The sequence below is a fragment of the Pogoniulus pusillus genome, chromosome 9 (genome assembly GCF_015220805.1).
Source record: "Pogoniulus pusillus isolate bPogPus1 chromosome 9, bPogPus1.pri, whole genome shotgun sequence".
Classification (NCBI taxonomy): Eukaryota; Metazoa; Chordata; class Aves; order Piciformes; family Lybiidae; genus Pogoniulus; species Pogoniulus pusillus.
In genome coordinates this window covers 18586598-18608157 of record NC_087272.1, presented here as the reverse complement: position 1 = coordinate 18608157, position 21560 = coordinate 18586598, and the positions used below count along the sequence as shown (strand labels likewise).

General features: G+C 37.5%; 2 long non-coding RNA genes across 4 annotated transcripts in view; one reads left to right on the top strand and one right to left on the bottom strand.

Moving 5' to 3' along the window:
• The window catches only part of LOC135178149 (uncharacterized), an 81818-nt gene that overhangs the window by 11278 nt on the left and 48980 nt on the right, over positions 1-21560 (top strand). Inside the window, exons 3-5 of one of the 3 annotated variants that reach the window (XR_010303383.1) lie at positions 6132-6204; positions 7874-8206; positions 18088-18248. This is a non-coding gene — a long non-coding RNA (uncharacterized LOC135178149). The remainder of the gene's footprint in view (positions 1-6131; positions 6205-7873; positions 8207-18087; positions 18249-21560) is intronic. The other 2 variants (XR_010303385.1, XR_010303384.1) reach the window with 2 other exon arrangements.
• Positions 1207-5948, bottom strand: LOC135178152 (uncharacterized). Its single transcript, XR_010303390.1, has 3 exons — positions 5676-5948; positions 3469-3529; positions 1207-1377 (listed from the first exon to the last, which is right to left on the bottom strand). It is a non-coding gene; the product is annotated as an uncharacterized LOC135178152 (long non-coding RNA).

Genomic DNA, 21560 nt, shown 5'->3' with positions numbered 1-21560 from the left:
AAAACTTCCTTGGCTTATAAATATTTGGGTTACATGATAAAATACTTCAGGTTTAAAAAGCTTGACATACTTTAATGTAAATTTATACCACCTTAATATTTTTCTAAACCAAGCAAAATTAATCTAAGCATTATATACGAAGTGGGTACTCGAACTGAATGCATCAAAATGCTGCCTGTATACACAGTGACTGAATTAATACAAAGAATTTCATAAACGGACCTTCAGACTTGCAAAAGTTGCCTAGTATGAGTGTTTTCCCTTGTAGAGGGACAAGAGAAGGGAAATTACGTTGTCTTGAGATTTTCTGTATTAAGGAAGATCAATCACCTTTTCTTCCCTAGACATTTTGCTGACGACAAGGTGTAAAACTTCCTGTCTAAACAATATAGAACTATTTATGCAACATATTAATGTACAAAGTGTGGTGTATGATTCTGTCACAGGTCAGAGCTACACGCCTCTGTTGCTAACATCCCATGATCTGGGCTTTGTTGGGTTTTTTTATGTTTCCTTGGAAAAAAAATCAGAAAGAGAAGCACTCTGATTTTTCATTATTGAGTTAGGAGCTCCTTCATTTTTATTTGCAAAATAAATGTTAGGAGGCATGCCTGGCATGTTCAGGTGGCCTTTTGGAAAAGAGGTGATATTTTACACATCTTTAAGCATGCTGTGCCCCAGGGCAAAGCTAATTTTGTCTACTAGATTTTTTTTTTCATTGTTGAATTTGAGTTATATTACATAGCATGCATGGGAAAGCAATATGTTATTATCAAGACTAATATTATTATTTCAGTACAGGTACTAAAATCTTTTTATGAAATTATTCAGAACTTATGATTGCAATGGAGAATTATTGTCTTAGAAAATTATACTGTCCTATGGTGTTATACTCTCATTGACTTTTGCAAGGTATTATACACTGTGAGCATGCTCTTTACCACTGCAGAACTTATCAAATAGTTCAAGGATTGTACAATGGAAGTAAACAGACTGATGTATGCATGCAAATATAGCAAAATATTTCAGATGTATACATCTGTGCTCATTATAATACTCACTATAATATTATATTTAATAGTAGATTTGGTGTTGTTTTTTTTTAACATGTGCTGTATCTGGCAGCCTGTGTGTTGCAAGAAGTGCTGAGAAAACAGGAAATGCTTAGGAGAACTGGATGAATTAAAGCCAGGTAAAAAGGAGGACTAGGCTCAGTGATTTTTATTGGAAAATGTTATTGCAGTGAACCTAAAAAGCTTTATCAAAGGTACTAAGTTGAGACATTTCCCAGACTATATCTTTGGAACAAAGTGTTGACTCCCAAGCCTTTGCTTTAGAAACATCACATCTCTGTTTGGAGGTCATGACTTGGAACACCTTAAAATACACAAATAAATACACATAAAACTTATCACTCCTATAAAGATATTATTTATGTCACGTACAATTATGACAACAGTTTTCTACTTAGTTTAGTAGCAAAGTGCTAGTTAGGATTCTGAATATTTCAGGAAAGTGTTTGCAACTGTATTTAATTATTATTCACACACCCCTCCAGATTTAGAACAGTAACTTTGGTCTGTATGTGTAATAATAATTAAGATTATTAAGCAGGTAAGATGGTTTGCTAAGTTTTTTGAGTAGATGTTTTATCAACAAAAACTGGTTTCCTGGCAGTAAGAAAAGAATTTATGATCAGAAGAACAGTTTTCAAATTCACAGTATCATTTTGAACAAAGTCATATATGGACTTGTCAAGACAGCACAGAAAAGCAGGAGATGAAAAAGAAGAATAGATGCCCTTGTCATCAGTGCTTTAGTAGTCACATAGATTTCATTCTCCCTGAATAACTGAGTTCCTGAATTATTAAAGCATCTTCTTACTTTCCTTCAGGAGAAGATGAGAAACTTATTTTTAAAAGTGATATAAAATTCAAGGTGATCGTTCTTAATGCTTTTAGTTCAATACATTAATATGATTTAGTAAAATTCATTCTACTATCTCATGCTGCCTTTCTACAACTATATAGTTTTCTGAACCCCTCTAGTTTCAGTGATCTCCGTGTTTGACCAGGAATTTGTCTTGCTGTATTTCCCCTATGCTTAGAGAAGTGAAAAGTCCTTTCCAGAGAGTGATTTGTGTGTTCCAATTTGTCCTCTAAAGCAATGTCTCTCATTTTGCTACTAGTAGAAGGGGCCTCAGGAAATCAGCCTTACCATTATCCTTTGAGAATAACCAAGCCATCAGATTATCAAAGGAATTTGGTAAACAACAGAACAGACTGATTATAATCATGTTTAATTAGTGAACTGCTTTTGATGATTTACGTTTTTAACATCTTAACATTCTTGAATGAAGCAGCTAGTGAAACTGGGAGTTTCATTTTACCAATGTTTCACTCAATTTGGATGTTGGTGTGTAAAATTGTTAAACCGGGAAGGGTATCTTTGTTAACCTTCACATTTGTGTATTGAAAGCAGCCCACATCTATTGTTTCAGTATTGTACTAGTTCAGTTTTTTCAAATTCTCCAGGAATCATACCAAATAGAATAAACAAAATAGCAGCATACCCATATACTTTATTACCATCCAATGTGACCTAATCTTTTCAGTTATTCTAAAGTTAGTTTCTATATAGATTCTAGTTTTTGGTTTTACTTTGGCACACGTGGAACAAACATAAGTGACTTCTGTTGAAAGTAGAACTAAACAATACAGAACAGTGGTCTAGAAGGTTAAATATCTGAGCCCAAAAGCTCTATTGTCAAGAAACTGTTAAGAAAATCAGCTTTCATTCAGGTCTAATTCTTGGCAATTTAAATAGCCTTGTGCAGAGTGTAATTGTGAATGCAATGTTCCAAGAGCGAGAATTAATATAACCTAACTCGAGTTAACAAGGAGGACTAATTTAATTGAACTCAGGTTAAATTTATTTTGCTGAGATGATTAACAGAATCAAATGCCAAGTCAATTGAGAGTAATTCAACCTCAACTTGAAAACATTTAGGACATATTCAGTAACAAAATTTTCTTGAGGCAAGATTATGTGGGTTAGATTTGACAATACTGAAGTTCAAGTGTGTTCAGGAAATTATGCGAGCAGGAACGGCTGACAAAAAATTGTACCTAGAAGGCCAATCATGTTGATTTGCTTCAGTTTTTCATGCAAATATGAAATTGCAAACATTGGCCCTTTCAATGTAGTGTGCCAACAGAAAAATAATAATTTTACTGAATCTTCAATCATAGTAAGGATAAAAACCAAACAACCAAAAAATACCCCAGCCAAAAAACCCCAAAACACACACAAAAAAACCCCAAAACTCAACCATCAAATAAAAGAAACCCAAACATTTAAAATATTTATATCAGACATTTGTAATAATTTCTCAGTTTGTCAAAGCACTCTTCAGCCTGTAATAGAAATATAGGCTACTGTTCCACTGAAATAATGCAAAATTAGTACCTTTTGAAGTTAGAAACCTGATTAAAGGATGTATTTTTGGTGTATCAACCAACAGAGAAAACTACAAGGGAAGAGAAAAACAAGCAAACAAACAAAACCCCCTTAAAAATACTATTAAAAAAACCAAACCAAACATTGAATATTAATTATTGAATAGACAATGAAAAAGGAATGGATAAAATGTTTGATTAAAAAATGTTTTAGAGATATGGGATAAAAAAGTACCCATTTGAATAGTGTAGGGACCAGATGATCTTCACCCTAGAAGTTCAAAGTAGCTGGTTTCTAGACCCAAGTTAACAGCAGGGTTTTGTAGTGAATCTGCCAAGTTGGAGTGGCATCATTTTCAACAGGAAAATACGGTATCCAGCTTAGAAGAAAGGAAGAGATGCCAACTGCAAGCTGGTTAAGGGTTAGTGTTGAAATAACATGTTGTTCAGAAAAGCAAGTACGTTCTTTCAGAAGGAGCCACTGTGGTTTTCATTATGAAATTTTATGTCTTCATCTTCACCTTTAAGCAATGATGCAAATTATTACTGTTACATATTCTCTAGTGTCAAATGAGTTCCATGGATTTTATTGATAAATAAAAGAATAAGGGACATTGTCATGAATATTCTAGCAAGCAGGGCTAAGATTTAGGAAGGCTTACTTATGAGCAGCTTTGAAGTAATTTGAGGATCTGCATGTACACCTGTGAAATGGTCTTTGCAGGCTCCCACACTGATTTGAGATGTTACTTAGTGTCAATCATTATAATCAGCATATAAATATCAGTAAGAATTCTTAATTAATTGCCTTGAAAACTTTTTGCAAGCCATCTGCAATTTACGAGTTTCTGAGACTATGAGATTGAAAGCAGCCTGAAGTCAAAGAGCAAACATTGTGGAAAACAAGGAACTAAAGTAGGACAACCAGCTTTTTTTTGGATTGTGGATTTAATTGTAATTCATTCTTCAACCGATCAGCTCTTTTCAAGCAATGTTATGTTTTGCCAGACAAAACTTTTAGTTTAAAACCTCATAAGATATGAAGGGAAATTCTTGCATCTAAAGGGTGCATGAATTTGTATTTAAAATTTGTTGTAAGGTCTGTTGCTTGTCATTTTCCTGAAAGGTTGTTTCTTATTCAAAGTGTGTTCAGACACTGTAGTTTTGAGCTGCTTTCAAGTTTCCTGTTTGAGTTTTTGTTTCATTTTTATTCCATTGCAGTGCTAAACAGTCTATCTAGCTTTTGGAGTGCAAGAATTCCACACGGAAACTGCTAAATTTAGTGAACGGATAATAGAATCATAGAAACATTCTGTATACAGCTAATCAGACATATTTAATTAGTTATATGACATGTAGGAAAAGGTGAAAAGAAATAGAGGAAGGAACTATAATAGGAAAGGGTAAAAAAATATTCACATCAGGAAATGTGAAAGAAGAAATCTAGAGGCCACCAACCTGATGTAGTCGAAGAGAACTACTTGAATGATTGTGGCGTACTACAAACTACTGGCACCTACTTTAAACTATGTAATTATGCCTTTGAGTTTGTATGGTTGCAAGTAAAAATTGCTGTCTGCTACTGTATAATCACTTGTAGAATTTGACAGAGTATTCATAATAACTGGAAAGAAATGCCAGGGAAACTACAGAGGCAGTTCTGTGGCCTGCATCTTTGATCTGCAGTGTGTTACTAGCCTGTTTCATACAGGAATGTTTGACTATAAAATTGTGTCATATTGCAGAATAAAATGTACAAAATAGCATCTTTGGTGGAATCATACAATCACAGAATTATTTTATTTGGAAAAGATCTTTAAGATCATTGAGCCCAGCCACTAACTTAGTAGCACTAAGACCACCAGTAAACAGCGTCCCCTACAGCACTCCTACATGGGAACTCAGAGCATTATCTGATTATGTTTTCTCTTAACGCTGTGACAAAAAGCTATACACAGTGAGGACACAAAATTGTTTTCTGGTCTTTTCAATCTGTCTTCAGTTTGCCGAAAGCTTGGGTATGCAGCAGAATGGTTTTGCTGATGAACAATCAAAACCAATCAACAATCAAAAAGGGATAAGCGCATATCAGGGTTAATCCCTATTTATTTGTGGGACAGAATAATCAGGACAGTAGCCTTAAATGTTTACTGCAGAACAAAAGAATGGTCTCCTCTTGAGATATGGCAAGAAAAAGAAATATCAGAATGTTTTTACCTGTCCAAATTTCAGCAGCATCTCTTGAAGGCTATTTTTCTGTAACAAAATAGAAAAGATTCAAAAAAGAAAAGGATGTCTTTTTATGAGGCATGACAAATAATAAAAGTTCTGATAAAGCCTTTGGATAGTATTACCCCTGCACAGCACATCAATATGGTTTACTCTACTGTCAAACTGAAAGACTTCCCAAGAAAAGTAAGAGGAATGATCTGAAAGTAATGACAGGTTAAAGTTAAGTTACTAAACCCATAAATGAGAACTTCCTATTAAGCTTGCTCATCCAGCCTATTAAAAAAAAAGAGAATACAATAGCATTTTCCAAGTTAAATATTAAGTTGAACAAATGGATACAACATTCCCAGCTCCTGACAGGCACAGTAATAAGTATTCACATTTCACAGAGCTTTTCTTTTGAGACTGAAAATAGCATTATTGTAGCTTCTTGTGTTTCAGAGAGGTCTAAACCAAATGTGACAGAAAACACCTGCAGGTCTTACAGACACAACTACAGTAGTGCACTGGAAAGGTAAGTCAAGTGTCTTGGAGAGAAGAATGGCTTTCTTTTAATGAAATTATAGTGAAGATTGAATAGACTGTCAACAACATGTTAATTTCCTTCAGTTCTGCTGCCAGTAACTGTTCCCCACAGACCATAAAAGACCATAAAAGAGATTCCGATTTGACTTTTAGATGCCTGGCCATCTGTTTCCTGAATATTGTCTATTAATTGTCTGATGGAATAGAAATTTGGCAAGCACATGTAGTTTAACCTGTCCATTTGCTCATGTGAGCTGCATCATTAGTGCTACACTATCTATACTCCCTGGTTGTCTGTCGCTTGTACAAGTCCGAAGTCATCATGTGTATGCAATGTACAGCCTGTCACACCAAGAAAGCCGATTCTGAATATGGTCTCATGTAATCTGTCTGTCAAATGGTTACTCACAGTAGGATTGATATATGTAGGGTTTCTTTTGACAATTAATGAAACTAGTTGAAGCCCTCTTCTCCATCATACAAAATCTTCTGTGATAATCATATTTTTTCCATACATAGCCCTGTTTTCTTCAACTGGAATAGCTTTTAAAATGGAGTAAATAACAATTGTTCCTATTTGTGCACTTGGTGTGGTCCCTGATTTCATATCATAGATGTTACTGTGGCTGCAATAATCCCTAACAAGCTGTTGTTATAGTCTCTATTTCAGGTGAATTTGATGCTGCTGTTAGAACACTTAAAGCCACGTTCAAATTAAGACATTCAGTTGTTTTTGTTAGGATTGTCTCTTTCAACTAACCACGTAGAACAATGAATAATTTTATGTGGACTACAAAAAAAACCAAAACAAACACCCGTGAGTTCAACAAAGCGTTCAGTAGGATTGTCTGCTTATTTTTCACAAGGAAAAAAACTAGGAAAAGCTGAAGCTTGAAATGTCACCACCACAATTATATTTGGTAAATTCCATGACACACATTTTGACTCTTTATTAAGCTACAGAATATTATGTTATAATCATGACCTGTACTAAACTTAATCTTCTAGAAGTGGATCAGTGCTAGAAGACCTGTAAAGCACTAATGCAATAAGAGGTCTCTAAACAGACCTCTTGTTAACATTATTAACTCTATACCAAATTTCTTGCAGCTATGCTAAAGCTTAAACAAAAAGATTAGTCAGCTACATTTCATGAATGTGCCCTGAGAATTGAGGCACAGTAATATGTTCTGTTTCATGATAGGATAGAACTGATTCTGTGCAGTGATATTACTTTTCAGGTTTCTCCTCAATGACTGCACTTTCTGAAGTTAATAGTGTATTTTCACAGATAGTCTCTGTTTCTAGAAGCAATAGCACTAATGTTTGTTGTTGCTATATGTAGAAAGGCTCCAGCATGTACTTGTTTCTGTTGAAGCTAAGATCACCACTAAATCTAGCTTACCACACTGGGGAGCAGTAAAGTATGAAATTAGGCTGCAGGGAGGAATGGGCAGGACAGGTGAACCAAAACTGAGCAATATGCTATTCCATTCCATATACATCATGTTTGATATAAAACTGAATGACCATCAAGCCATCTTCTTCAGTGGCCAGCATCCAAATGTCATGGTATTCCTGGATAGGCCAAAATAGGCTTATACATGTCCTGACTTGCCCAGATGCGTTTTTCTGCTCTCCCTTCTTCTGCTATGTAGAGAAGCAACCAATGGAAACAAAACCAAAAGCTCTGGCTTTGCCACGTATGGTCAACTGCCCCCTCTCAGACCCTATCAGTGACCAGCTTCCTGGCTGCCTTCTGGACTAGGAGACCCTAGCAGTTTGGCTCTCCTGCTGTTGTGAGGTCAGCATCCTCCCACGACCGTCCTCTGACCATCCCACTGGAGATGAAGCGCTCAAGACATCTCTGAGTTTGGCGGCTCTGTGACTCATCTCTGACTTCTGTGGTGTGGATCTCTCAGCAACACCAGAAGAATGCTCCTGCAGAAGAATCCAGTAAGGGATCACTGCCAAATGTCTATCTCACCTTTGTGAGTAAGCTTTTCTCTTAATTTTCTGCTCAGTCTGATTGATAGTGAGGTAAAGCAGTGTTTATAGCTTAGCCTTTTCAATTTCCTGTCTTCCTAAATATCTAAATTTATCTATTTTATATATATATATATATTATTTAATTTTTTTTTACAATATTCCTGATCGAACTGAGTCTGCTAATAAACTAAACTAATTTTGTATACAGCTTTGGGGGCGGGGTTCCAGGAAAACAAAATCATTCTATCTTTTGTATTTCCTAACTCAGCTGCCTTAATTCCCTGCCTCCACGACAGCTCTTTAGTGTTTGAAGGCAAGGTTTGCTTAAAATGCATGAAACGGATAAATGTAATCATTTCAGAGATGATGACATTTACATATATTACTTAATGATGCATGAAAAGTTTCAAAAGTTCTGGATTTCCTACTATCAGCACTACTTCTGTATCCTTCTCATCACCAAATGTGAGCAAGATGTTACCTGAGTTAACCTTGAGATTCATCTTTAAAAAGCATGATGTATATTACACTGCATGAACATCTGCAGTTAGTGCTAATAACTAATATGAAGGCAATTTTGAGTGGTCAACCCAATTTCAAACAGAGAACATGTGTGGCAGTGTATATGTATTTTAAGAGACTTTTGAAGTCTTTTATAATTTTGTTATTGTTTTGGAAATGCTTAACCTTTTGAGATAAGGACTCGATTATCCTAGGCATCAACTAGGCAATCAAGTATTCCTAAGGCAGTTTTTGTCACTCTTCTATGAAACAGAATCACAGAACTTTAGAGGTTGGAAGGGACCTCCAGAGATCAAGTCTAATTTCCCTGCCAAAGCAGGATCACTTATGGTAGTTCACACAGGAACACATCCAGGCAGGTTCTGAAAGTCTCCAGAGAAAGCGATTCCACAACCTGTCTGGGCAGCCTGTTCCAGTGTAACATTTTATCATACTGGATAGTTTCCTACTTTCTCTGGTTTCACTTTCTTATCCCTCTTTCTTGACTGAGCTGGGATCACTTTCAAAGCAAAAGATTTCTGAGGCTGAACAATAGCATATGGTACTGCAAGAATACATGACCTCTTTTAATCTTGTCTGAATGGGTCCATGGTGGTGCAAGGAGGAGGGCAGGCTTGCTTTGAGCAGACTTTTCTGTCTTCTTTGAAATAACTTCTGTGGACAGAAGAAATGAAACTAATGTAGAATACTGTGCTTCAGGAGTGAAAATAGTCCTGAAGACTTAGGCCAACAAATGCTGGCAGAATTTCATAGCATCTGAAGACACTGCTTTTGACATCCATGCTGTGTTCATAAAACTGGTGTGAAATCTATGTGAATGATCACTGTGGCAGAACCTGTGCTTCTTTAAGGTACTTAGTCATCACCAGCTAAAAAACAAAACCTTTGGACCAATTTAAGAGAAGGAAGTGAGCACAAATACTCAGCAAATATAAAATTACAATCATCTTAAGAAAGTGTTTCTATCTTTGAGCTAACCTTTAAGAATTCCCATTAGATGTCTCAGCTTATCCCTACTTAAATGAATAATTTTCATGTCTTTGAAGTCCCCAATATGTCTATTTACTTAATATAGTGAAGTATGTAATTTCTCATGTCACTGATTTGCTAATGTTTGTAAATACTCCCGTCTTTCATGACCTCTTAGTGTCTTATAGGTAGCGTAAATGAATCATGAAGTCTGATGGAGTCTGGTTTTAAACCTCACCATATAAAATGTAAAGGAAATTAGTTAAAACCCAACCAACCCAGCACAAAGCAAAATGATAAAAAAGAACAAACCCACAATGTGGAAACAGACCTCTTGCACACCACTGTTCCCCAGAAGTAGTGCTTAAAGAAATGATATCTGACTAATGACTGTTCAAAGTAAATGCAAAGAACAAGCAGTGATTAGACAAGCAATAATGAGCGAGGAACCTCAGTGTCTCTGAACAAATTGCTAAACCGAGCAAGGTTGATATAGGTCAGCCTGCAACCTGTACAGCTAAGTGTTTATCCCTTCTGCAAACCTGCTGCAGTGGTTCCACAAAGGAATGCTGTGAAAATAAGGGGGACACCTGCACAAAGGTGAGCAGGACACATTAAGAGGTATCTTAATGTGAGGGGTGGAGAGGGGTGTTCTGGCTTTGAACTTGAACTTGGAATAGTATGGAATTTATTATGGAATGTTTAAACAGAGAGGGGAAAGCTTGGAAGCGGAGGGATAGGCTTGAGCGGGGATGGAACAAATAGAGAGATGAAAAAAGGGCATAAAAGAGGCTAGGGATGTCTAAGTGGGCTCTTGATCAGAGCACTTGTCTCACCAACCCTGCAAGTGATTGTCACCTTTCATTTTCTGGTTAAGCTCAATTTTTAACCGCTTTTTGTCTGAGCGTGATCTGTATTCTGTGTCTGACCCAGTAACATGCTTCAAGGGAGGTTAGCTGACAAGCAGGAGAAATCCGAGTGATGGTTAGTAGGAAGATCAAGGGTCTGGGACCTGGGTAACTGGAAACTTGGGACCTGAAAGCTCGGCTGCCAGAGAGATGGCAATCCTGGGAGACTGATGCTAGTGAGATCGGGAAGGGTATTTTTTTTTCCTCAGGAGTCCTGAGGAACAGGACTGAGTTACTTGTGCTGTCCCTATGTTAGTGGGGTGCCTGTGAAGGTACACTTCTATCTGTGTTAATCTGTTTGCAGGCAGGTGTGCCTGTACAGACCTTGTGTTTGTCCAGGAGGGCTTACTGCTCAACCTCATTGATGATGAAACATGAAAAGAGAGCAGAAGCCTCTCCTCCCAGCCAGCCCTGGAAGGGAATGGGACATCTGTGTTATTCACTCCAGTGGATTTGGATGTACATTGTATGTGATTCAAATACTCTTAAGCTCACCACTAATCTTAACATTTCTAAACTGTGTGGTCTGTGACTTCTCACAGGAGTCTTTTCTTTCTTCCAGGGAGGGGGACAGAAAAGTGAGGTTTTGTGGATTTTTGGTGGGCACTGGAGTATTTTTCCACTCATATCATTAATTTGGGTCATAATTGGAGTGGACATAAGAAAGGAAGAGTCATCAGAAAAAATTGTTGCAGCTGGATTCTACAAATCTTAATTGTCAGGAAGTGACCTGACATAGCCTGACTCAATTCCCTGCAGCTCATGTTTTAGCTGACTTTGATATTTAGGGTATCCACCCTGCAAACCTGAACTGAAGTTTTGCCTTTGGAGAAGAGCTTCTGTTTCAGGGTTCCTTCACTTTTTCAACAATTCATGTTTTACACATTACAGTGTCATGTCTTGTAGTAAAAGTCTGAGGTGCAATTTTGTTGCCATGAAAAGTTGCAGACCAAAGCAGTTTCTTCTGTGACTGTGATAAAGACAAAATACTGCAGGGCAGGTTATCCAGGTATTGAAAGAATTAAATGAGGTTACAGATAGCTTTGGGGTTTTACTTTCTGTAGGAAAAATTCTTTGGTAAAGAAAAGGAACTAACAAGTTGTATCATCTGAAGGAGAGTATGTTCTTTTTTTTGGCTCTATGGAAGTTAACATAGAACCTTGCTGGCACAAGACAATAAAGAAAGAATATTGATTTATATTTAAAAGGAAACATGAGACTTGAAAATCTACTCTCTAAGGTATTAAAATTATTTGCATCAAAATAAAATTATTTACAAAATAGAATTTTGGTGAAGCAAATTGAGTAGGACTTAGAAGACCAGCTGCATAGGAATAATTAGATGATTACAATGAAATTCCATAGACAGCAATTCAAATGACAGGAAAAATAATGGGAAAAACACATAAAACCCTGCATTCCTGTATTCTCTTCGTCTTTGCTGTCTTCATTACTGTTGCTTAGCACATAATGTCATGCAACAGAGGGTCACAATTTTTGCACAGTCCACCCTCATAAATCAGGAAGGGCTCTTGTCACCAGAAATTTTAGTTGAGAGGACACCTCTGAATAACAGGCAACCCCACTAGGATACAGGGGAAAGTGAAGAGCAGGGGGAGAGGTGCAGGGAGAAAAAATAAGAACTTCAAAGAAAAATAAAATTGTCTGAAGTAACATTTCTTATAAATGAAGGATAATTTGATCAAGGATGAACTAAAGAGCTGTAAGAGGTCTGAAATTAGCATCGTATCACACTGAAAGGATGCTGTGACTGATTGTAGTTCAACTATGACAAAGATGCCATTGAAATATTAACCATAAATGCAGATAAAAATCAATGATAAAAGTTGAAGGCTAAAAGAAATTTTGACTGTAGTAAAATGAATATTTTCCTACTCAAGAGTTCTCAAACAATAGTGTTGCAACAATTGCTATCAGGCAAGCTGATACATGAGACATACCACATAGAGTGAGTTCTTCTGTTTCCGATTGCTGTATCCTCTAAGGCAGCTAAAAATATTTTGCTCCATTTTCTATGTAAACAACTGCAGCAATTGCTAGTGATGAGAATTGAATTGGGAATATCCATAAGAAGTTTTCTGGTTAGCAGATAATCTCTGTTTCTGCTGTAAGTCATTTTTCTTGGTGGTATGCAAACTGCAGATAAGTCTTAAGAGGCTTGAGATTCTGTATTATATGCATTTCTTTGTTCTTTGGACATTGTAACTAAAAATCATCTCTGCAGGTTTTCAGTGAACAAGTCATGTTATAATATGCCAGTAGAGATTTTGTTTACAAAAGGAGGAAAATGTCATTAGGTAATCAGCATGTATTCAGCATACCTGTCTCTCTATGTCTCAGGCACTCAAAAATACCATTTTATTGTAGGAGCTCTCTCTGGTTTCAGTGCTTCTATTACCTTCTGACAATTACCATCACTTTTAGGCAGGAAATCTATCTGAAAGCCTGAAATATTGGAAGAGTAATTTTGCCTGAAAACTATCTGATGAATATAATAGCTATCTAAGGTATAATATCAACAGGCACAAAAAGTGCAACATTTCCTTTTATTATATTATTCTCCTCTTCTTTTTTTTCCCCCAACTAATTACTTCACTCTATTAGTTTTTTGTATCATTATTTGGGCTTGGGATATTTTACCAGTGCAAGACAATGTCTGCTGCAGATAGGAAAACAGGTCAGCTTGTCAACTTGCTTTCAGTTGTGTTCTGAAGGTAGGCAGGAGCAGTGTGTTTCCTAGTCCTCTGACTTGGGCATGTTATTTAAATGATGAGAATTATTTACTTTATTCCTGTTTATGTAAGAGACTATTTCAAACTTAAATTCATTACACTAACAAAGTCTTCACTGATGATCTGGATGAGGAGGTTAAGTCCACCATCAACAAGTTTGAAGGCAACACCAAGTTGGGAACATGGGTCCATTTGTTAGAGGGCAGGAGGGCTCTGCAGAGGGACCTGGACAGGCTGGATAGAAGGGCACAGTCCAACGCCACGAGTTTCAACAAGGCCAAGTGCAAGGTTCTGCGCTTTGGCCACAACAACCCCATGCAGCACTACAGGCTGGGGACAGAGTGTCTGGAGAGCAGCCAGGCAGAGAGGGACCTGGGGGTACTGTTTGACAGCTGACTGAATGTGTGCCTAGGTGGCCAACAAGGTCTGTATCAGGAATAGTGTGGCCAGCAGGACCAGGGAAGTCATTCTGCCCCTGTACTCAGCACTGGTTAGGCCACACCTTGAGTACTGTGTCCAGTTCTGGGCTCCTCAATTTAAGAAAGGTGTTGAGGTGCTTGAATGTGTCCAGAGAAGGGCAACAAGGCTGGTGAGGGAGCTGGGGTTGTTCAGCCTGGAGGAGGCTCAGGGGAGACCTCATTGCTGTCTACAACTACCTGAAAGGAGTAGGGTTGGTCTCTTCTGCCAGGCACCCAGTGCCAGAACAAGAGGACATGGTCTCAAAGTGTGCCAGGGCAGGTTTAGGTTAGGTGTTAGAAACAAATTCATGGAAAGAGTGACTGGTATTAGAATGGGCTGCCTGGGGAAGTGGTGGAGTCACCATCCCTGGAGGTGATTAACAGGAGGCTAGATGAAGCACTTAGTACCATGGTTTAGTTAATTAGAAGGGTTAGGTGACAGGTTGGACTCAATGATCCTAGAGGTCTTTTCCAACTTGGTTAATTCTGTGACTTATTTGTTTACCTTCCTTTTATTTAATTAGTGAAGGACTTGCATCCTTCAGTAATAGTTTCTCCTTTCTAATTCTATTTTATCCAAGCTATATATGTCTTCTTTTAAATTTCAAAAGTGGCTTGCATATGTTGGCTTAATATAATTTCTGTTTGAACTGCTAATGGCTTATTGGCAAGGCAATAATAGGGCTATACATGGGACATCTGCCATGCTGCATCTGCAATTACTGTCGTGATACGCACCTTACATAAAAACCTAGGAGATTTATTTCCCTTCTCTTCAATATAAGAAGTTCATTGCCAGTTCTATTACAAGCTTTTCTAAGTACCTTCTTTCCGTTTAATAGCTATTTGTATTAGTTTTGCAACATGGATCAATTCTTACTACATTGCAGAATTCATGACTAATGGAGTGTTCCTTGTAAAAAGATCATTATTCAGGTTTTACAAGAGCGCAAAGTGGTTCTTGGTACGCAGGGAATTTTAAAATGAAAGTAACAATAAATACTAGGTTGTTACTGTAGAACATCTTCAGAGCTCATGAAAATTCTCTGATGACATAATACTTGCTTTCCTTATGTCATTGTGATTTCCTGAGTATAACTGTCAAAGGTTAGAATTAATTGCCAAATTTTACACTTGTACTCAAACTTCCTTTTCTAATTATCACTCTTTATGGTATATTAAAGGTACTGATAAATACTGTGGCCACTCATTAACTAGTATTCAAACTTCTATCAGATCACTTAATGTAAGTTCTGCATTATGTGACAATTACCAGTATTAGAGATTCCTTTTTCCTCATTTTTTTTTTCAGTACAAGCCAAGAAACATGGACTTCGGTAGCTCCCTCACTTCAATTACTATTCAATTCCACTGATTTCCTTGTATATTCTTGATATTAGACAAGTATTTATAACCTTTGTGAGGTCAGCTCCTTTGCTTAAAAAAAAAATAATGCAGCTGAACTACTTGATTGTCGCAGAACCCTTCCAACTGAACTAACAGAATCATAGAATCAACCAGGTTGGAAGAGACCTCCAAGATCATCCAGTCCAACCTAGCACCCAGCCCTATCCAGTCAACTTAGACCATGGCACTAAGTGCCTCATCCAGTCTCCTCTTGAACACCTCCAGGGATGATGACTCCACCACCTCCCTGGGCAGCCCATTCCAATGCCAATCACTCTCTCTGGCAACAACTTCCTCCTCACATCCAGCCTATACCTCCTTCAGCACAACTTGAGACTGTATCCTCTTGTTCTGATGCTGGTTGTCTGGGAGAAGAGACCAACCCCCACCTGGCTACAACCTCCCTTCAGGTAGTTGTAGACAGCAATGAGGTCACCCCTGAGCCTCCTCCTCTCCAGGCTAAACAACCCCAGCTCCCTCAGCCTCTCCTCATAGGGTTTGTAACTGCTCTATTACAAATAAATAATTCTTGGTTCGCTAGCATTTTACACAACTGTATATTTGGTTCCATACTTGCTCCTGGAAAAATAGATTTTCTTGAGACCCTATAAAGCTATAAGATCCTTAGACCAAGATTCAGACTAAGGGTTTCTTTGGATAAAAAAGAACCTGACCATTTTTGAAAAATACTTTGATTATTTGTGACACCAGGCTCTACTCTTTTGTTTGAATTGTCATAAAGAGGTGATTTTTTTGCATTTGAGGAATTTAGGGAAGAAGTAAAAAGATGGCTTTTTTCCACTTGTGAAGGAGGCATTTCATGGTAGCTGTGGTGTTCTTTGAAATTATAAATTCCCTCATAATGATCATGCTCCTTTTCTTAAAATCACAGGTATTAAAATATATATATCTATCTAACTTCCTTTCAGATTTGTCATAGAAAGGAGAGAGACACCTAATGCCATGGAGTAATGGATATAAAAGGGCTAGGGTTAGGAGTTAGAGCTAGGGTCATGCTTCAATTTGGGGCCAGGGTTAGACTCGGGGTGAGGTTAGCACAGTAAAAGGAAGCTCTGCTTACTTTAAGCTTTCTGGATAGATGGATTTCTGAAACATAATCTTGCTGGCTCATTTGACAATAGTTTTCTCCTTTATAACCCGATGAACATTTGGAAATTTGCCACGTCTTTATCTTGAAATGCTGTTGGGCAATAAAATAGCTTCACCTTCTTTCCTTCTGCTGTACCTAACACAATAGTGACAATTGGTAATACTCCCACAGCTCACCCACAAGGAAATAATAATCGAATCTAAATATACAACCTTAACAAAACCAAACAAAGAGACAAATAAGCCCAACCAAAAAAAAAAAAAAAAATCAATGGTCTTAGTAGTCTGGCTACAGGAGAAGTGTAAATTTGACAACTGGAAAATTGTCAGTGCAGTTTTCTAGATTGCTAACTTGGTAAGTTTTAGCATAATTATGAAGGCTTCTTTCTGTCGAGAAGGTTCAATGCCAAATACCAAAACAATTACCCAGATATACTACTTAATTGAGGATGCCTTGGGTTTGTGTTTGTAGTAGAATTTGACAGGAAATAATGAAGCATAGAGGGAGTTATTTTTCTGCAGAGGTCAGGAGTTCTAAGCAAAATTCTTCTCCAGATAGTGAGAAAAATCATTTTCCTGAATTCTCTAACAAGAAGTGGCAGGGAGCAGAGTTGACATACACATACTTAATTTTTAAAAAGAGAGAAGAGAAGGAATTTGGAGTCATAATATATTCAAGTGCAAAATCAAGAACAAGTATATACACAGAAACAAGTTACTTTCCTGCAATGTGTTTTATTTATGCCTTTGACTTTAAACAGAATTCTGGATTATGTCTGTCTGTGCAAAGAAAAGAAACACAGGCAAACATGGTATTATGTTGGTTGGAAAATATTAAAGGATTAATAAAATGGATCCATAAAACCAAATTTTACTCTGGGCAAAACCAACAGACACAAAACAGTTGTAGTCAGGCCCCAGCATACCAGGGCATAAAAAAACTGCAGGAAATATTTCTGTTCAAGAAGCTGAAATCCATTTGTAAGGCTTTAAGGAGACCAGTCTTAGAGTGATATTAGCAAAATAATACTTGCAGAAAAATAAAAGTGTTAACAGTCCAGTATGAAGAGGGGGAAAACATTGCAAATTTTATTTTAGCTACCCTAGAAATCTTAGGAATAAGATGGAAACAATTGGAAAGAGTAAGAAGTTGAGTTTTACTCTACATCCTAGCTTGGTGACTGTGAAGGTGAAACTGCCATTTTACCTCTACCATGGGTGAAATCTTCTGCTACTCTCTACCTTCACTGCCATACTTTCATACAGGGCATGATCTTTTTTTTAATGATTTGCAGCACATTGTTTCAGGTATTCCTTTACTCTGCAACTGTGCAAATACAAACTGTCATAGTGATTTCATCATTGCTGCAGATCAGATTTGCTTAAACTTTGTGTTAGAGAAACTCCCCAGAGGAACTCAAAGGATGTAGACCTAAGGAAAAAAAAAAAACACAAACAACTCCTCCTCCCTCTGTCCCCCCAGACTTTTAATAAAAAACAAAAACAGTAAAAATGGGAGCTTAAGCATCAAAATTGAAAAAACTCAAAGCAATGAACAAACAGAACAGAAATAGAGAGGTTGGTGCATTAATCACCTGCTGCCTATCGTGTCACTGTAGACTGGAACTTTTGTGTTTCAGTTCCATTAATCTGTTGCTTTCTGAGCAGCAAAATTTGCTCATTTCCCATGTGTCCCAGAGAACCTTTTTCCACTGTGCTGTAGCTTTGCTGCCAAGCTCATTCTCTTTGCTCTTAGGCTCTGCATGAGCTCCAGCCTCTGTGATGGATCTTGCTTGCCAGCTCTGCAGCCACTTCTGCTCTAATGATACTTGAAAGGTCCCTGGGAAAAGCTCCTTAAGAAGAGGATAAGCGCATACTTGGGAACATAAAGACCTATATTTGAGCCAAGGTAGTCAGGTAAGGAAGTGCAGTTGTCTAGTATATGTTAGAAAAGGTATATTTGCTGGTGGATATTTATTTTTATTGCTTTCTTTCTAGCTAACACTTTAATTGCCTTTAAATTACATTAACATATTTATTGGACAAGGCATTATTAGACTCACTTGGAAGTTATGGGATATTCATTAAATAGAATGAGTTAAATGATACAAAAGATTCTATGACTGGATGAGGCACTTAGTGATGTGGTCTAGTTGACTGGATAGGGCTGGTTTGGACTGGATGATCTTGGAGGTCTCTTCCAAGATGGTTGATTCTATGATAAAACTGCACAAATTAGGATCAAAATTCTCCTTTTCTTCTGGGAACAATTTCTAGAAGAGGTATTAAACTACTAAATTTGAAATGCCTTGGCAGTTTTTCTAACGAAGCATTAGTACCGCATACTTTTCTTTGGCTTACTCTTATATCCTTTTCTCATGCTATCATGTAAGTCTTTCATCAAATGCTATAGCTGTAGTCCCCTTCCAAGATTCCCTTCACAGTTTTGAGTGCTTTGCTCGTTTTATTCTCTTGCAGCTTCTGTTCCTACAGATTAAACTTGTAATGCACAAGCAGTCAATATTAGTACCTGGTGGTGCAAAGCTAAAAATCTCAGTTAAGCACTTAACTTCATTGTTGGGGGGAAAAAAAAAACCAACAAAAGCAAACAAACAACAAACCCTTCATCTCTGTAACAACAACAATTACATAAACCCAGAACAAATCACAAATAACAAAAAGTCAGCAAACAGCAGTAATTCAAAACCACAAAGCAAAACAAGCTAAAGAAATGGTAACCAACTCAACATACCTATAGCACTTTAGATGGATCATCTTTGTGGCCCTCCCCTGTACTCACTCTAACAGTTTTATGTCCTTCTTGTGTTGAGGGCTCCAGAACTCTACACAGTACTTCAGGTGGAGGTCTGATGAGAGCAGAGTAAAAGGGGAGAATCACCTCCCTTGCCCCACTGGCCACACTTGCCTCTGTTCTAATTTAAATTCCCAAATAAATTCGGTAGAACCAAATAACAATTTATAGAGTGCCCTTCCCTCTTCCCCCTTCTTTCCCAACAGAAAGGAATTAGATGTAGAGAGAGGAGAAGGTAAGCACACCCAAATAAATGAATCTCACTCAATTTGGAAGTTAAAAACAAAAATTTAACAATAAATTTAAAAGGCATCTGAGGTGGGAAAGTTACAAAGGAGTAGGGAAGGGAAAACAAATACAAAATGTGTAAATACAACCTGATTTCGATGGTGATGCCTTTGTTTGCCTCGTGGGTGAAGGCCGCGTGGTAAAACCAAGAGGACCAGGATGGTGATGCTGGGAGTCAGGGAGTGCAGAGAGAGAGAGAACAGGCAGTGCCCCTGCTTTTATGCATCTTGAGACAGGAAGGGGAGTGGGCTAACCATCACCTGGTAGTGCTCAGCCCCACCCCTGGGGAGGGGTCAAGACCACCTAGGGTCAGGTTCAAGGTCACTGTTCCTGGAGGGTTAACCCTGTACAACACTTCTCTTGCTGCAGCCCGGGACACGGTTGTCTGTCTGGGCTGCACGTGCACACTACCAGCTCATGTTGAGCTTTTCTCAACCCAAACACCCAGGTCCTTCTCCTCAGGGCCAGATGTAGGAATACTGTGTAGATTGAGAAAAGTCACCTCGCTACAAATTAACAAACTGCATTATTGTCAGTTTCCATTTTGACTTTGCTATATTCCTAAATATAACTTCGTATAGAAATTCACTGGAATCTAGATATTTGACAAAAATTGCCCCTTTTCATGGTTCTGCAGAATTATTTAGTTGAAAGGTGAAACATAAACATTTTGAATTTCTGTATGGAACAATGTAAAATGACTGAGAGACTACAGTTGTAGAAAACAAGTAACAGAGGAAGGAAATGGTTAACCATCACAGTGGTTAAAACTGCTGCAGAGGATGCTTATTAGAAAAATAAAAACTTCAAAGGATTCTATTGCATGGTATATTAAGACACAGCTCACGATAAAGGTCTTGTGGGCATGCTTTAATCTTTGTAGAATGAATCATTCACTAAAACAAGAACAAATAATAAACCTGTCTAAACAATACGCTTTATATCTTGCAGATCAGAAAATGCTCCAATACTAAGTAAGTTAGCAAAAGAAAATGAATCAAGGAGGGAAAAAAATAAACAAGAGAAACTTGTAATTTTTTCTTCTAACCCTGCATGAGAGCTAGTGTCTATGTAGGAGTCGAGGTGTTCTAGTTCCCTGAGGGCAAAAGAGTGTAAATTGCCAGTAGCAGACATTGTGAGTACAATTGTACATAAGGTGGGAGAACAGGAGAATCTCTTTGTGATTGCTTTCCAAACCATCAAGGGGTTTTGAAATATGGCAGGCACAGGCTGCATCTTGGACTTTATATATTCTGTCTGTGGCTGTGCCATTTTTGTATAACATTCATTAAAAATATTTCTTTCTTTCTTTGTTTATAGAAGCTTTCCACTGAATTCGTTTGAAGTTTTACAATTTTGTTTTATTAATTTTCTTTCTCTGAGTAAGAGTTTTATGGAGCACACTCATTCTCTGCTCTTATTTCTACCATCAATGAGTCAATTCCAATGACATTGCACAGAAGGTTTCCCTTTCTTATCTGCATGAACAAACAGTCAAAGGCTCAAGTCTGGCCTGTAGCCTCACAGAATTTGTTTCTGTTTCCAGCTGCAAATATGAAATGCAGATCATATCTTAATGTTAATTTATAATGTGTAAAGATTTGGATGGTTTATTTGGAGAAAGTCAAGTGAATGAAGTGGAAGCAACTTGGACTACCTTACTTTCTCTTGCTCATTTTCTGTTTCTTTCTGGAACAACAGCCCCTGGATGTTTGGAGGAGTTAATGAAATTTAAATTGAAGGTGCTAGACCACTGAGCAAAAGAGAATGTGTGTGCTTTCTGTGAATTGGATTCAGACAGACAGTTGCAGAAAATGTGTTTTCACTTAACTGATTCAACACTTTACATTGGCTTTCTGCCTGCTCGTGGTTTTGTTTTTTGCAATCAGATAAAGCTTAGCATTCAGGGGGGAATTAAAATATTACCATAAAAATAGGTCAGCAACTTACACTTCTGCACAGTTTTAGACTGTCGTGTGATACTTCCAAGGAAGACTTTTATCAGAATAATAGTTACACTAATAAGTAGTGTGTAGTCTGGAGAAAAGGAGGATGAGAAGAGGCCTTATCTTTTTCTACACCTTCCTGTAATTAGGTTGTAGCAAGGTGGGTGGTGGTCTCTTCTCCCT